The sequence below is a fragment of the Callorhinus ursinus genome, unplaced genomic scaffold (genome assembly GCF_003265705.2).
Source record: "Callorhinus ursinus isolate GAN/ISIS: 27379988/994484 unplaced genomic scaffold, GSC_fseal_2.0 scaffold49, whole genome shotgun sequence".
Taxonomy (NCBI): Eukaryota; Metazoa; Chordata; class Mammalia; order Carnivora; family Otariidae; genus Callorhinus; species Callorhinus ursinus.
The window spans coordinates 840,027-853,715 of NW_027397111.1; the positions used below are offsets into that span (position 1 = coordinate 840,027).

General features: G+C 41.6%; 1 protein-coding gene across 2 annotated transcripts in view; it reads left to right on the top strand.

Annotated features, from left to right (window-relative positions):
• Positions 1–7,876: 7,876 nt before the first annotated feature.
• PIK3C2A (phosphatidylinositol-4-phosphate 3-kinase catalytic subunit type 2 alpha) overlaps positions 7,877–13,689 on the top strand; it is a 102,430-nt gene continuing 96,617 nt past the window's right edge. The window contains exons 1-2 of one of the 2 annotated variants that reach the window (XM_025894336.2): positions 7,877–8,012; positions 8,879–8,957. The gene's annotated coding sequence lies outside the window, so the exon portion shown is untranslated. The remainder of the gene's footprint in view (positions 8,013–8,878; positions 8,958–13,689) is intronic. The other variant, XM_025894337.2, reaches the window with a different exon arrangement.

A 13,689-nucleotide genomic window follows, 5' to 3' on the forward strand; every position in this document is an offset into this window, starting at 1 on the left:
GGGAAAACATTTAAACTTTGCTTTCTGCCCTCACGGAGTTTATGATCTTGTCTGGGAGAAGGTGAGGATGGTAGTGGTAAAAAGTTTAGGCTTTGGACTAAATAAAACAGTATCTGTAATGCTGAACACAGTGCCTAACAGTAAGAACTCAATAGATGGAAGGAAGCTATAATTATAAAACAATTTGAAAACACTCTAAAATAGGAGGTAATTGAGGGCTAAACTAAGTAAGTAATTAAGATATTAGGATTTCAGAAGATAAGGAGATTACAGTCAGCTCAGTGACCATAACTAAAAATCAGGACCCATCATATGGCACAATGGGTTAAAAAAATCTGTGAAAAAGTTTACAAAGCTCTACAGATTTTAAAAATCTTTCAGCCACTGACTTAAACAGTTGCCTTTACTGGAAATATTTAAATTCCATGTAGTCCCAAATATCCTGAGCCATTTTGAGTCCTCTGTACCAGTCTTCATGCTTTTCCCTCTGTCTGAAGCATCATTTCCTACCCTTACCTAATGCCTACTCATTCTTCAGAGCTATTTCCTCTTCTCCAGTGGGGCTGGGTGCTCCTCTGTTGGTACCAGTGTGCAATTTTACCATAACTTTTACCACAGTGTATTGACATTTTCTATTTGTGTACCTTTTGTTTTTTTCTTTTCTGCCTTTGGGTTTACTAGACCATAGGCTTTTCAAGGGCAGGATCATATTGTATTCATCTTTGTTTCCCTTGTACCCAGCCTGGCTTCTGTCTGATCTCAATTAACATTTATTGAACCCAACTGAATCTAATATTAGGATTATGCTAGAAAACCCTGGACTAGAAGATCCTTGAAGGACTGATAACTTAAAACACCCCACCACAATCTTAAAACAGGTTTATAACATAAGGCTAATTACAACTCCCATCCTTCATCATACCCTCTGAATCTACACAACTCCACATACTTACATCCAAATCAACTTATCTTTTTGTCATTCAGCTTCTTTTTTCTTTTTTTTTTTTAAAGATTTTATTTATTTATTCATGAGAGACAGAGGGAGAGAGAGAGGCAGAGGGAGAAGCAGGCTCCCAAGGAGCAGGGAGCCCGATGCGGGACTCGATCCCAGGACCCTGGGATCATGACCTGAGCTGAAGGCAGAGGCTTAACCATCTGAGCCACCCAGGTGCCCTGTCATTCAGTTTCCAATAAAAATTATTAGCACCCATTTTTCATGCCAAAATTACTAAGCTCTTATACTTTTCTCTTTTTTAATTTGAAAATAATACATGCTCATGGTAAAATCAGCCTGTACAAAAGGAGTCTATGGTAAAAAGGAACCCTCCCTCCTATATGCTGTCTTCCAGCCTCTCGGTTCTTCATAGACACAGACACTACTATCAATTTCTTGGGTATCCTTCCCAAGGTATCCTATTTTGTTACAACACACTCTAGTTTTTCCATAAATACTAGCATTTCACAAATTATTTGGCAACTTGGTTTTTTCCTTTAACAGAATATTGAAGATTATTCCACGTTGGAATTTTTTTCTTTTTTTTAGAAGATTTTATTTATTTATTTGACAGAGAGAGCAAAAGAGCACAAGCAGGAGTAACAGTAGAGGGAGAGGGAGAAGCAGGCTCCTCGCCGAGCAAGGAGCCTGATGCGGGGCTTGATCCCAGGACCCTGGGATCATGACCTGAGCTGAAGGCAGACGCTTAACCATCTGAGCCACCCAGGTGCCCCTGGAATTTTTTATCTTATCAGTCCATCTTTTTAACAGCTACATAGTATTCCATTTCCCATTTTATGACATACCATAACCTATTTAACCCCTTCCCTATTGTTGGAAATTTAGGTTGCTTTTACTCTTTTTCTACTATATAATTATTATGGGTTGAATTGTGTTACACCCAAAATTCAAATATTGAAGTCCTAACCCTTAATATCTCAGAATGTGACCTTATTTGGAGATAGGTTCCTTATAATCAAGTTAAAATGAGGTCATTTAGGGTGGGCCTAACACAATCGACTGGTATCCTTTTAAGAAGAAGAAAGTTGGACAGAGACATTTAAGAGGGAAGATGATAAGACACAAGGAGAAAGCAGCCACTTATAAGCCAAGGAAAGAGACCCAGAACAGATACTTCCCTTATGGCTGTCAGAATGAACCAACCCTGCCAACACGTTGATCTCAGACTTCTAGCCTCCAGGACTGTGAGACAATAAATTTACTGTTTAAGCCGCTCAGTTTGTGGTACTTTGTTATGGCAGCCCTAGCAAACTAATATGATAATGCTTCAGTGAATATCCTTGTATATATCTCTTTTTCACAAAGATGCAAGTATACGGGTAGAAATCATAGAAGTAAATTTATAGAAAGATATCTCTGTATCCTTCACATACCCTTTTCTTTGCCTAGAGTGCCCTTCCTCCTGAGATGTTCCTAAAAAATTCCAATATAAACACTTCAATATAACCACAGAAGAGGTAGCTCTTCTATGAAACCTGCTGTGGTAGCCAGCTTCCAGTGACCCAGTGACCCCCCACCTCCTAGTATTCAAGTCTTTGTGTATGCCTCACCTTTGTGTATTCCCCTCCTCTTGAACATGGACTGGACTTATTGACTCTTCTAATGAATAGAGTATGGCAGAAGTGATGGGACCTCACTTCTGAGATTAGATTACAGAGACTGCAGCTTCTATTCGGGGATGCTTTCTCTCACACACTCTTGTTCTCTCTTGCTCTTTCTTGGTCATTCATGTTGGGGGAAGCCAGCTGTCATGTTATGAGGCTGCCCTGTGGAGAGACCCATGTTTCAAGAGATCACAGCCACATGAGTGAAAATGAAAGTGGATCTCTCTTCATTCAAGCCTTTAGGTGAGACTAGCAGCAGATAGCTTGACTGTAACCTCCCTAGAAACTTTTAAGGCAGAATTACTCATCTAAGCCACACCTGGATTCCTGGCCAAAGAAACTGTGAGATAGTTAATTTTTGTTGCTTTAAGCTACTGAGTTTTGGGGTCATTTGATATGCAGAAATAGATAACTAATTACCTTCCATCCTCCCCTCTTCTTTCCCAAGCTTCCAAAGTTACTTAAAAATATCTCTAGTGGGGCGCCTGGGTGGCTCAGTCGTTGAGCGACTGCCTTCAGCTCGGGTCATGATCCCAGGGTCCTGGAATTGAGCCCCACATTGGGCTCCCTGCTCGCGGGGAGGCCTGTTTCTCCCTCTCCCACTCCCCCTGCTTGTGTTCCTGCTCTCGCTATCTCTCTCTGTCAAATAAATAAATAAAATCTTAAAAAAAAAATCTCTAGTAATGCTTACTACATCATACTTATTTCTAGATCTCTCTCCTCTACTTGACTGTCTCCAAGGACAAAAGCCCTGACTCAGCTCTATATTTGCTGTGTCTTATGCAAAGTTGAAGCCACCATCATCACTTCCCTAGATTGTTGGAATAACCCCCAAACTGAGCTGCCTAAATCCTCCGTAGCCTCACTCTGATACATCCTCTATGCTCTGTTCAACCATAAGAAATCTTTTTAAAATGCAACTTGGATCATTTGAGAGCTCAAACTCCTTCTCCTCGTTCTTAGGATAAAGACCTAAAATCTTAATATAACCTCCCAGGCCCGGCATTATCTGCTTGCTCCACCACCAAATCTAAAGCCACTTCCCTCTTGTTCCCAGTACAACAGCAACACTGGCCTCTCAGTTCCTCAGTTGAACTATGCTCCTTCCTCCCTCAATATCTTTTTTTTTTTTTTAAGATTTCATTTATTTATTTGATAGAGAGACACAGTAAGAGACGGAGCACAAGCAGGGCCTGTGGGAGAGGGAGAAGCAGGCTTCCAGCAGAGCAGGGAGCCCGATGCGGAGCTCGATCTCAGGACCCTGGTATCATGACCCGAGCTGAAAGCAGACGCTTAACAACTGAGCCACCCAGGCACCCCTCCCTCAATGTCTTTGTACACACTGTCCCTCTGCCTGGGATGCTTTCTGCTTGCTTCATCCTCAGTCATTTCTACTCACCCTTTAGATCTCAGCTCAACACCACTTCCTCAGGGAAGGCCTTTCTGCCTTCCATTTTAAAGCAAAGAACCCTATAGTTTTCCTTCACACCACTTACTATAATTTAGATAAACAAATAATTAGGTGTTTAATGTTTGTCTCCCCAGCTGGACTTGGACTCTAAGTCCAATGAGATCAGGGACACCTCATCTTGCTCACTACTATATTCCCAGCACAGACAATAGTGCCTGATATATTGAAAACAGGGGCTCAGTACTTTTTTTTTTTTTTGCTGAATGAATTACAAGGCAAACATTTCGTATTCCTTCTACAAACTTCACATCCTTTCATTATCTACACATTTAATGTGGTCTTTTTAAATTTAAATTCTAGTTAGTTGGGGCGCCTGGGTGGCTCAGTTGGTTAAGCGACTGCCTTCAGCTCGGGTCATGATCCCGGGGTCCTGGGATCAAGCCCCGAATCAGGCTCCCTGCTCGGCTGGAAGCCTGCTTCTCCCTCTCCCACTCCCCCTGCTTGTGTTTCCTCTCACGCTGTCTCTCTCTCTCTCTCTGTCAATTAAATAAATAAAATCTTTAAAAAAATCTTTAAATAAATAAAATCTTTAAAAAAAATAATAAATTCTAGTTGACAATACAGTTCAATATTGGTCTCAGGTGTAGAGTTCAGCAGTTCATCATTTACATTGAACACCCGGTGCTCATCATAACAAGTGCCCTCCTTAATACATATCACCCATCTAGCCCATCCCCCCATCAACCCTCAGTTTGTTCTCTATCATTAAGAGTCTCTCATGTTGGGACACCTGGGTGGTTCAGTCATTGTCTGCCTTTGGCTCAGGTCATGATCCCAGGGTCCGGGGATTGAGCCCCACATCGGGCTCCCTCCTTGGCGGGAAGCCTGCTTCTCCCTCTCCCACTCCCCCTGCTTGTGTTCCCTCTCTCGCTGTGTGTCTGTCACATAAATAAATAAAATCTTTAAAAAAAAAAAAGTCTCTCATGATTTGTTTCCCCTTTTCCCCCATAGTGTATGTTCATCCATTTTGTTTTTTAAATTCCACCTATGAGTGAAATCATATGGTATTTGTTTTTCTGACTTATTTCACTTAGCATTATACACTCTAGCTCCATCCATCCACATCATTGCAAATGGCAAGATTTCAGTCTTTCTGTTGGCTGAGTAGTATTCCATTGTGTGTGTGTGTGTGTGTGTATATATACACCATATCTTCTTTATATATAAATATATATTTACACACCGTATCTTTATATATACAAACACATATATACACCATATCTTCTTTATCCATTCATCAGTTGATGGACATTTGTACTCTTTCTATAGTTTGGCTACTTAATGTTCTTAATGTCATTTCTCTATGACAGTGTTATCTGCCTTAGGTAATGATCTCTAAGAAGTAGAAACTACAGGTTTTAAGTTGTGTGGTATAGGACCCAGCAGGGTTGGGGATTCAGCATTGGGAAAGGAAAGTGAAGAATAGGTTTACTGATAAATGGCCTTTAATAGCTATTTTATTGCTGTTAAAATTTCCATGGCCTTTTGGGGGCCAGTGTGAAAGTAAAAGAGCATGGGCCTTACAATTAGACCCGAGTTTGGATCCCAGCTGTACCACTTAGTATCTGTGTGACTACAGGCAAATTCCTTATCCTCTCTGTTCTTCAAATTTCTCAGCTACAAAATGAGGATATAATAATGGCACCACTATTTAAGGTTGTTAGAGGAACTCAATGACTTGTAAAGCACTAAGAGGGCCTGACCTTAGCAAATGCTCAGTAAATATCAGCCACTCTTTTTTTTTTTAACCTGTAGTAAAACAAGGTTGCCCATTTCTCATTTGGTTCTAGAAGAAGTTTGGGAGTATTTGTGGTGCTGTTAAGTACTCTGTGGGAGGTTAGGATTGGAACACTTAAAAATATAATGCCTCCTCAATTCTTTTCTCTACTTTCAAATCTTAATATTGAAGCTGGTAGGAGAGGGAGAAATGGCTGCCAGCTATGTTTTCTTTGGTTCCAAATGACAGCTGCACCAGTCTGTCCTAGAAATTTGTGTTTCTCCTGCTGACACAACCATCCTCATACACCCTTTGCCAGAGAGATGAGCTGCTAAGAGAGGGCTACTAGTTCAATTCTTGACACCTGGCAATTTGTGAATGCTAGTTTTTTGGAAACTGGAGAACCATCAAATCCCTTTCTCTTCTTATTGGGACCCTTCTGGTCGATCAGAGGCTACTAAGTATTGGCCATTTGAGAAGCATAATAAAATAATGAAGTTGGAATTACAAGAAATTCACTCATCAAGGGTCCTGTGCTGCTGGGACCCAGAGAAAATATTTCTCATAAGAAAAAATGTAAGAAAGATAAAAAAAGTCAAACAGCTAATCTTCCCTCAAGACACAGTGTTCTCTCAAGGCCTCTTCCTTCTTTTCTGAAGGCACACTCAGTTCTGGAGTGGAAGCTAGGAAACCAGCTGAGATAAATCATTTTCCCCTCCCCTTTTAATCTTGTGAAAGAGCTGCCAATTCTAGAAATTCCTCCTTTGATGAGAAGATAAAGTAGAACAATGGTGTGGAACTAAACAGATTCCTAAGGGACATTCTTCTAGGGTGTGTAAAGTCTGCCTGGAAGTGGGGGGAGGGGAGGAAGAGACGGAAAGCTCTAGTAGGAAGGGTGGGTGGACAAGAGTTGGTAGCCACAGCCTCAAGGAATACAGTTGCTTCTAGGCTTCTCCATAGAGTAGCAACTCAGTCCAGTCTCATTTCCTGGGAGGTGTAGGCATGTTTATTAGAGTGATAGGAGGGCTTCATCCATTTCACATCCACCTTACCAAAAAAAAAAAAAAAGAGAGAGAGAAAAGATTTCTTTCCCATTATTTGTTGGAGGGAAGTTCTACTTACAGCATTCTTACAATTAAAAAAAAGTTGTTTTTGTTGTGGTTATTTTTTACTGAGAATTGAAGCCCAAATCAGTCTACCACATTAGATTGTAAGCCTGTGGAAGGAGCGTGTCCCCTTCTCTTTACTGTTTAAGGGAGTCTGTTGTAAAATGCTACAGATTGGAGTCAAAACTGAGTTTGAATCCTGCTCCCAACTTCACTACCTGTAAATGGGGATAATTTTTCTATCTGCTTGACATGGTTATGTAATTTTAAAATCGGACATTTAAAGCCTAAACTTTACAAGCATAATCTCATTCAATTCTCATGAGGCAGGTATTATTTTGGAGATTGTACGTAAAGATATTTTGTAATGTAGAGAAGAGCCGTGTAGCTGTGAGTTATCATTGAGCTATCTTCCTTACCTGGCTGCTGAGGATTAAATGAGACACTGATGTGAAAGAGCTTTACGCAATCAACGTGATGGGCTAATTACACGCCCCACAGCACCTGATCCACCGTGAGCAGTCCGTAAATGCTGTCTGGAGTGCATGATTTTCTATCTTGCCTGTTCCTTTCAGTTTTCCAGTCACAAACAAATCTCGCCGTGGCCTGGGGCCAAAACCACGAATTTAGGAACCACAGCCAGGCTGGAGGAGACTGCTGAGTCCCTGGAGAGAGCACGGGAACAATAGAGTACTTCGGTGGTTGGCGGACACCCGGCCGGAGAAGTGGCCGGCTGGGGTCCCCGAAGGTACACCCCCACCCCCTGGTCTGGTGCTACAGGGAAAAACGTCCTGAGGCCACCCGGCACTACCCAGGGGAAGCGTCAGCCAGGCCCCCACTCCCCGAGCTCTAGCCTCGCGGGACGCGTCCAAGCCCCGCCCACTACCTCAGGTAGGCCGTCTGTACCAGCCAATCCACCAGAAGCCTGGGCGCGGAAGGCGGTGCTTCTCTGGTCGGAAGTGACGTGCTCTGCTTGGCTGGCCGCGGAGTCCGCCGAGACTCTTGGCGGCGGCTGGGGCGGTTGGGAGGGAAATGGCTCGGACCGCGGCTGCTGCGGCGGCTCGGTTTGTGGTGGAGACGGAGGCTCGGGCAGCGTGAGGTGAGGAGGGGTGGGTGCGGCGGGGGCCAGTATGTGGGACCCTGCTGTCCAAGGGCAGCGAGGGACTCCGGGGAGCCCGGCTGGGAGGGTCCCTTGCTGCGGCCCCCAGTCCCCGGGTGTGCGCCTTTGACCCCCTATCTGGTACTTTTGGCGTTTCCCCAGCCGGATTCACCTCCCCGGGCCTTACTTCCACCCAGACCGTTTCTGACAGCCCCGCCTAAGGTGCGAGGGGCCCGCGCCCCCATTAGGCCGCTCTTAGCGGAGGCTGGGAGGTGGTGCGCCTGAGAGTTAGTTTTGTCCCAAGGGGGAGGGGAGACCACCCCCTTGTCCTTCAGTACGGGGCCGGAGTCACTGTGGCCGGTCCTATTCTCTTGTTGAATTGTTAGATTCTGGCGAAGTGTGTTGCACTTCTCAGTTGTGTACCCCCCCCCACCTCCTTGTCCCATCTCCAGCTTTTGAGATAATGATTTTTTTCTTCTCCCGGTTTGCCTTTTTGCCGTGAATCCACTTGATTCGGGAAAACAGTATTAATTAAGTGTGTGTTTAATGCATCATCTTTCCGGGAGTGCAGTCAGATTAAAAATATTTGCTTAACTCTTCCTGAGTGACAGAGGAACAATACATAATTGAAGAAAAAAGTACATACTTATTTTCCTAACTAAATGGTTTGGCTTTAAAAAGGAGATTCTCTAGCTGTGGAAATTTTTTCGGGGGGAGTAGGGATTGAGGAGGGAAATGAGGAAGAAAACTGAGGAGGAAAGTCTGGGGATAAAGAACGTGGAAGAGAGAGCCTGTGGTAGTTCCTTCCCTTCTGTTAATTAGCCTGATAGAAGCTGAGGTTGTAATTATATTTTTATTTTGAACAGTGAGTGTTGAGAGGAAGGAAGGAGGTCTTCGTCTTTGAACAAGATTACCTATTAAAGAGGTGCCCTAAAATCTTTCCAGGTGGGTGTCAGAAAAGCTCTGCTGGGAAAATTGTTTAATATATTGGAGTATCAAAGCCACAGCTTAGAAGAGATGTAGGAAAAAGAAAGCTATTAGAAGAGCTGTGAAGACATAGTATAAAGGGGAAGCCTGTTTGGAGGTCCGGGAATGCTGATTCCAGAAGAGACTTTGTACCTTTGCCTCCTTGGCTTGTGATTAAGTTTCCCCAGGAGACTCCTTTTAGCATTGTGCCATACTTGGTGTTAGCGCTCTTATTCACCATGGCAAATTAGACCTAATTGAGATCTATACGGTTGAAGATAATTCCTAGTTTAATACTAAGAACGTTTTTGAGTACTGAAAAGCACTATGAGAATAGATAGATTTTATTATTTAACTCAAACTTAATTCAAAAGTGATTTTATATAGCTACCAAGCATATATATATAGAGAGAGAGAGCTACATCTACAAGTAATTTTCCCTGAATTAATAGATTCTGAAGCATTTTTTTTCTTATGAAAATCTGTTTTGTATGCATGTTGCTTGCAGTTTTTCTTGGCAAGCAGTGTATTTTAATGTTTTCATCCATAGGTTTCACAACCTTTTCACAACATCAAAGTTGATGTGCTTGCATTTAGGAGTTAGAAACTATAATATTTATATATAAACTATAAAATTATAAGTAATTAGCTGTATATTAAGTAACTGGTTCTTTGTTTCTCCCTTGTGCCATGAATGGTTCTAAAATTTTCACTTGAAGATTGTTCCATCAGTTCCATGTCCAGGAATCTTTCTTTAATCTAGCGCAATGTTTTTGCACTTGTAAGCACATTCAATAAGTGAACTTACACCTAACGAGGGTGTTGAATTTTCCAAGAGTTCAGAGTTCTTATCAGAGCATCAAACCAAACTTTTCAGAGCAGCTGTGCAAAGCACTTTTTTTTAATGCTTTGTAACTTGTTACTTAATTTGCTAACATAAATTATCCATTTTATTTCTCATGTTTCAAGAATAAATTAAGGCAGGTAAAAGTATCACCTGTGATAGTAAGATATTAAGCAAGCTGCTTACTCTGGTATCCATTTTTTAATTTGAGATTTTATATCTAAATGTTGGCCAGTAGAAATACTAAATGAGAGCCACATATGTAAGATATTTTGCTTTTTTTTTTTTGGTACATCTTTGAAATCTGGTGTCCATCTTACACTTAAAACGCATCTCACTTTGGACTAGCCACATTTCAAGCACTCAATAGCTGCTAGTGGTTAGTAGCTATGATATTGAACAATGCAAATATACAGTATGAAAATTCTGCTTTTCTATCTTGGATTCCTGCTTGAAAAGGAAAGGCAACTCTTATGAGAAATGTATTACCAGTAATTGATAATTTCTTATAATTTTGATGGTATTCAGACATGAATCTTTTTTTTTAAGATTTTATTGATTTATTTGAGAGAGAGCACATGAGAGGGGGGAGAGTCAGAGGGAGAAGCAGACTCCCCGCTGAGCAGGGATCCTGACGCAGGACTCAATCCCGGGACTCCAGGATCATGACCTGAGCCAAAGGCAGTCGCTCAACCAACTGAGTCACCCAGGCACCCAGACATGAATCTTTTTTGATTGGAATTATGGTCATACTTGGGAATGATTGCTATAGGATATCTTTTAGGTTGTTCACAGGCTTAAGGTTGAGACTAGAAGAAAAATGGTTTTCCCTGTTCTCTGTTGGAGTCACAGTTTTGATACCTTTATTTTGTGCATTTATGTATATGTTGTATCCCTTCTTTTTGTCTGCAATCTATTATTTACAAGTGATGGATTAAAAACACAATGGGAGAGTGCACATTGACCTTTTAGGCTGTTAAAAAGGAGTAGGGGTGCCTGGTGGCTCAGTCGGTTGGGCGTCTGCCTTCAGCTCAGGTCATGATCCCTGGATTCTGGGATTGAGTCCTGCATCAGGCTCCCTGCTCAGTGAGGAGTCTGCTTCTCCCTCTGCTGCCCCTGCTTGTGCTTTCTCTCGCTCTCTCTCCTGCTCTCTGTCAAATAAATAAAATCTTTTAAAAAAAATAAGATTTGTACAATTTTAAACTACTTTTTGGGTTTCTTAAAATTTTTAATTTAGCTATTTGGGTATAAAAGCAAGTGGGATTTTTTTTAAAGATTTTATTTATTTATTTGACAGAACACAAGTAGGCAGAGCGGCAGGCAGAGAGAGGGAGAAGCAGGCTCCCTGCTGAGCAGGGACCCCGATGCGGGGCTCGATCCCAGGACTCTGGGATCATGACCTGAGCCGAAGGCCGACGCCCAACCGACTGAGCTACCCAGGCACCCCTGGGATTTTTTTTTTTTTTTAATAAACTTATTGTCCTCACTTTACAAATGAAGAATTTTAGGCTCAGGAAGACGAGGCAGCTGTATCATGATTATAGTTAGTGAATGGCAGAGCTGGTTTTGAACCCCAATATGTTGGGGTCAAGCCCCTTGTTTTGCTTCTCTGTGCCATGCTGGCTGGCTGTGTATGGGATTTTTAAACACTCTTGATTTTAATAGATATGAAAGCAATTATTATTGGCTTAGCAACTTTTTTTTTTTTTTTTAATCTTTACACTCAACGTGGGGCGGTCAAGAGCTACATGTTCTACCCACTGTGCCAGACAGGTGCCCCTTGAGTAGAGTTTAGATCTTAAACTGTTACTGTAGGAAGAAGGTGATGAGGTTTCAGGGACAGAATTATTTCAATGCACAGGGAACAACTTGGGGAAAACCTTAGATAAGAGAAAGTAAAATACAGGGTTAAGGAAGGATTTGTGAGTTCTGTTTGAAAAAGTAAGGACAGGACAGAGGTGAAGTAAGAGATGAGAATAAGTAGACCTCTGCAATAAAGAACGTAGAGGCCAATGGTCAGAACTTTTATATTTGGGTGATTCAGGAAATTTTAGCACAGGCTGTGAACTTGTGGCTTGAGTAGCGAGGAAGACATGGTTAAGAGAACTGAAGGAGAAGTTGGTGACTATAAACGAGCAGCAGAGTAATGTTAGTTCCTGTTGTGAAATGAGTAGGGATTTGATAAGGAATTTGAGTATGAGAAGAGAAAAGAATAGGCAGTGTTAAGAATATTGGTTAAAAAAATTTGCAGTATGGGAAATCCTAATTGAAACAGGCTTTTTTTTTTTTTTTTTAAGTATTTTCCTATAAAAACAGAAGTTGGTAGTTTATCTTCAGAAAATATCAATGGTGGGGGCACCTGGGTGGCTCAGATGGTTGAGCGTCTGCCTTCGGCTCAGGTCATGATCCCAGGATCCTGGGATCGAGTCCCGCATCGGGCTCCCTGCTAGGCGGGGAGCCTGCTTCTCTCTCTGCCTCTGCGCCTCTCTCTCTCTCTCTCTCTCTCTCTCTCTCTCTCTCTCTCAATGACTCTTATGAATAAATAAATAAAACATTTAAAAAAAAGTCAGTGGTGGCAGGGAGACATTAAGTATTAAAGTTCTGTTATGGGGGCTGGCTGGCTAAGTAGGCAGAGCTTTTGACTCTTGGGAGTTGTGAGTTCGAGCCCCATTTTGGGTGTGGAGCCTACTTAAAAGAAAAAACTATTTAATAAAGTTCTGTGGAATGAGAGGGAAAAGCAAAGACAAAAACCTCTTTCAAGATTAAAGGGCAGGGAAAATGAGAGGAGACAATAGAGGGAAATCAGTGCAGGTACTTTGCCTTCTGGTGAGGTAGGAACAGAATGTGGATGTTGGAGTGATAGACGTGGAAAAAAACACCTGTCTAATTAGGAAACAGGAAAACATTTTTTCAGATGTTTTATTTGCAGTTTAGGGAATTATGCAAAGCATGTATTTTTCTCCCCAAGATAAGCTTTAAAGGAGACCCAAGTATACCATAGTGCTGTGAGTATCCATAACCAAGTTGATTTATTAAGTCCCTTTATATGTGTTCATAACGTGATTTATAACTGTTCTGACCTCTCTTTTTAGTTTAGTGTGTACGTATGTTTTAGACTACAGTGCTGAGTTGGGAAAAGGTGGTCTTTGGCTCCAGGGAATGTAGCCTGGATCTCATAATGACATTTATCAGACTGGAATTCTGCCTGTATTAAAATGTATGACATGACCTGTAACTATTTAGAGCTTTTTTTAAAAAAATCAGGTTTATTGTGATATAATTTACTTAGAGTAAAATTCATTTGTTTTAGGTATCAGCTCTAGGAGTTGAAGAGAGTGACAGCGTTTAACTGCCACCACCACAATTAAGATACAGAATCTATCACTCCAAAAAGTATCCTTATTCTCCTTTATAATCAGTCTCTTTCACTTACCCTCCAGACAACTGATTTATTTTTTATTCCTATAGTTTTGCCTTCCCAGAAGTCCTGTAAATTGGCATCATACGGTGTATTCAGCCTTTTTAAAAAAAAAAAAAAAAAAAATGGTCATCTGCAACTCCGGGGAAGTCATACCTCCCCCGTTTTTTGTTTTTTTAAGGTGTTTTTGTTTTTAGTTATATACACTCAACGCGGGGCTTGAACTCACAATCCCAAGATCAAGAGTCACATGCCAGCCAGGTGCCTCAGCCTTTGAGTCTGACTTCTTTCACTTGGCATAATGCTTTGAGAGTCAATAAAACACCACATTTTGTATATCCATTTTTTGATGACAGTTGGGCTGCTGCTACCTTTTAGCTATTGTGAATACTGCTATGATCATTAGTGTACAGTTACTCTTGGGTGTACGTATCTAGGAGTGGAATTGC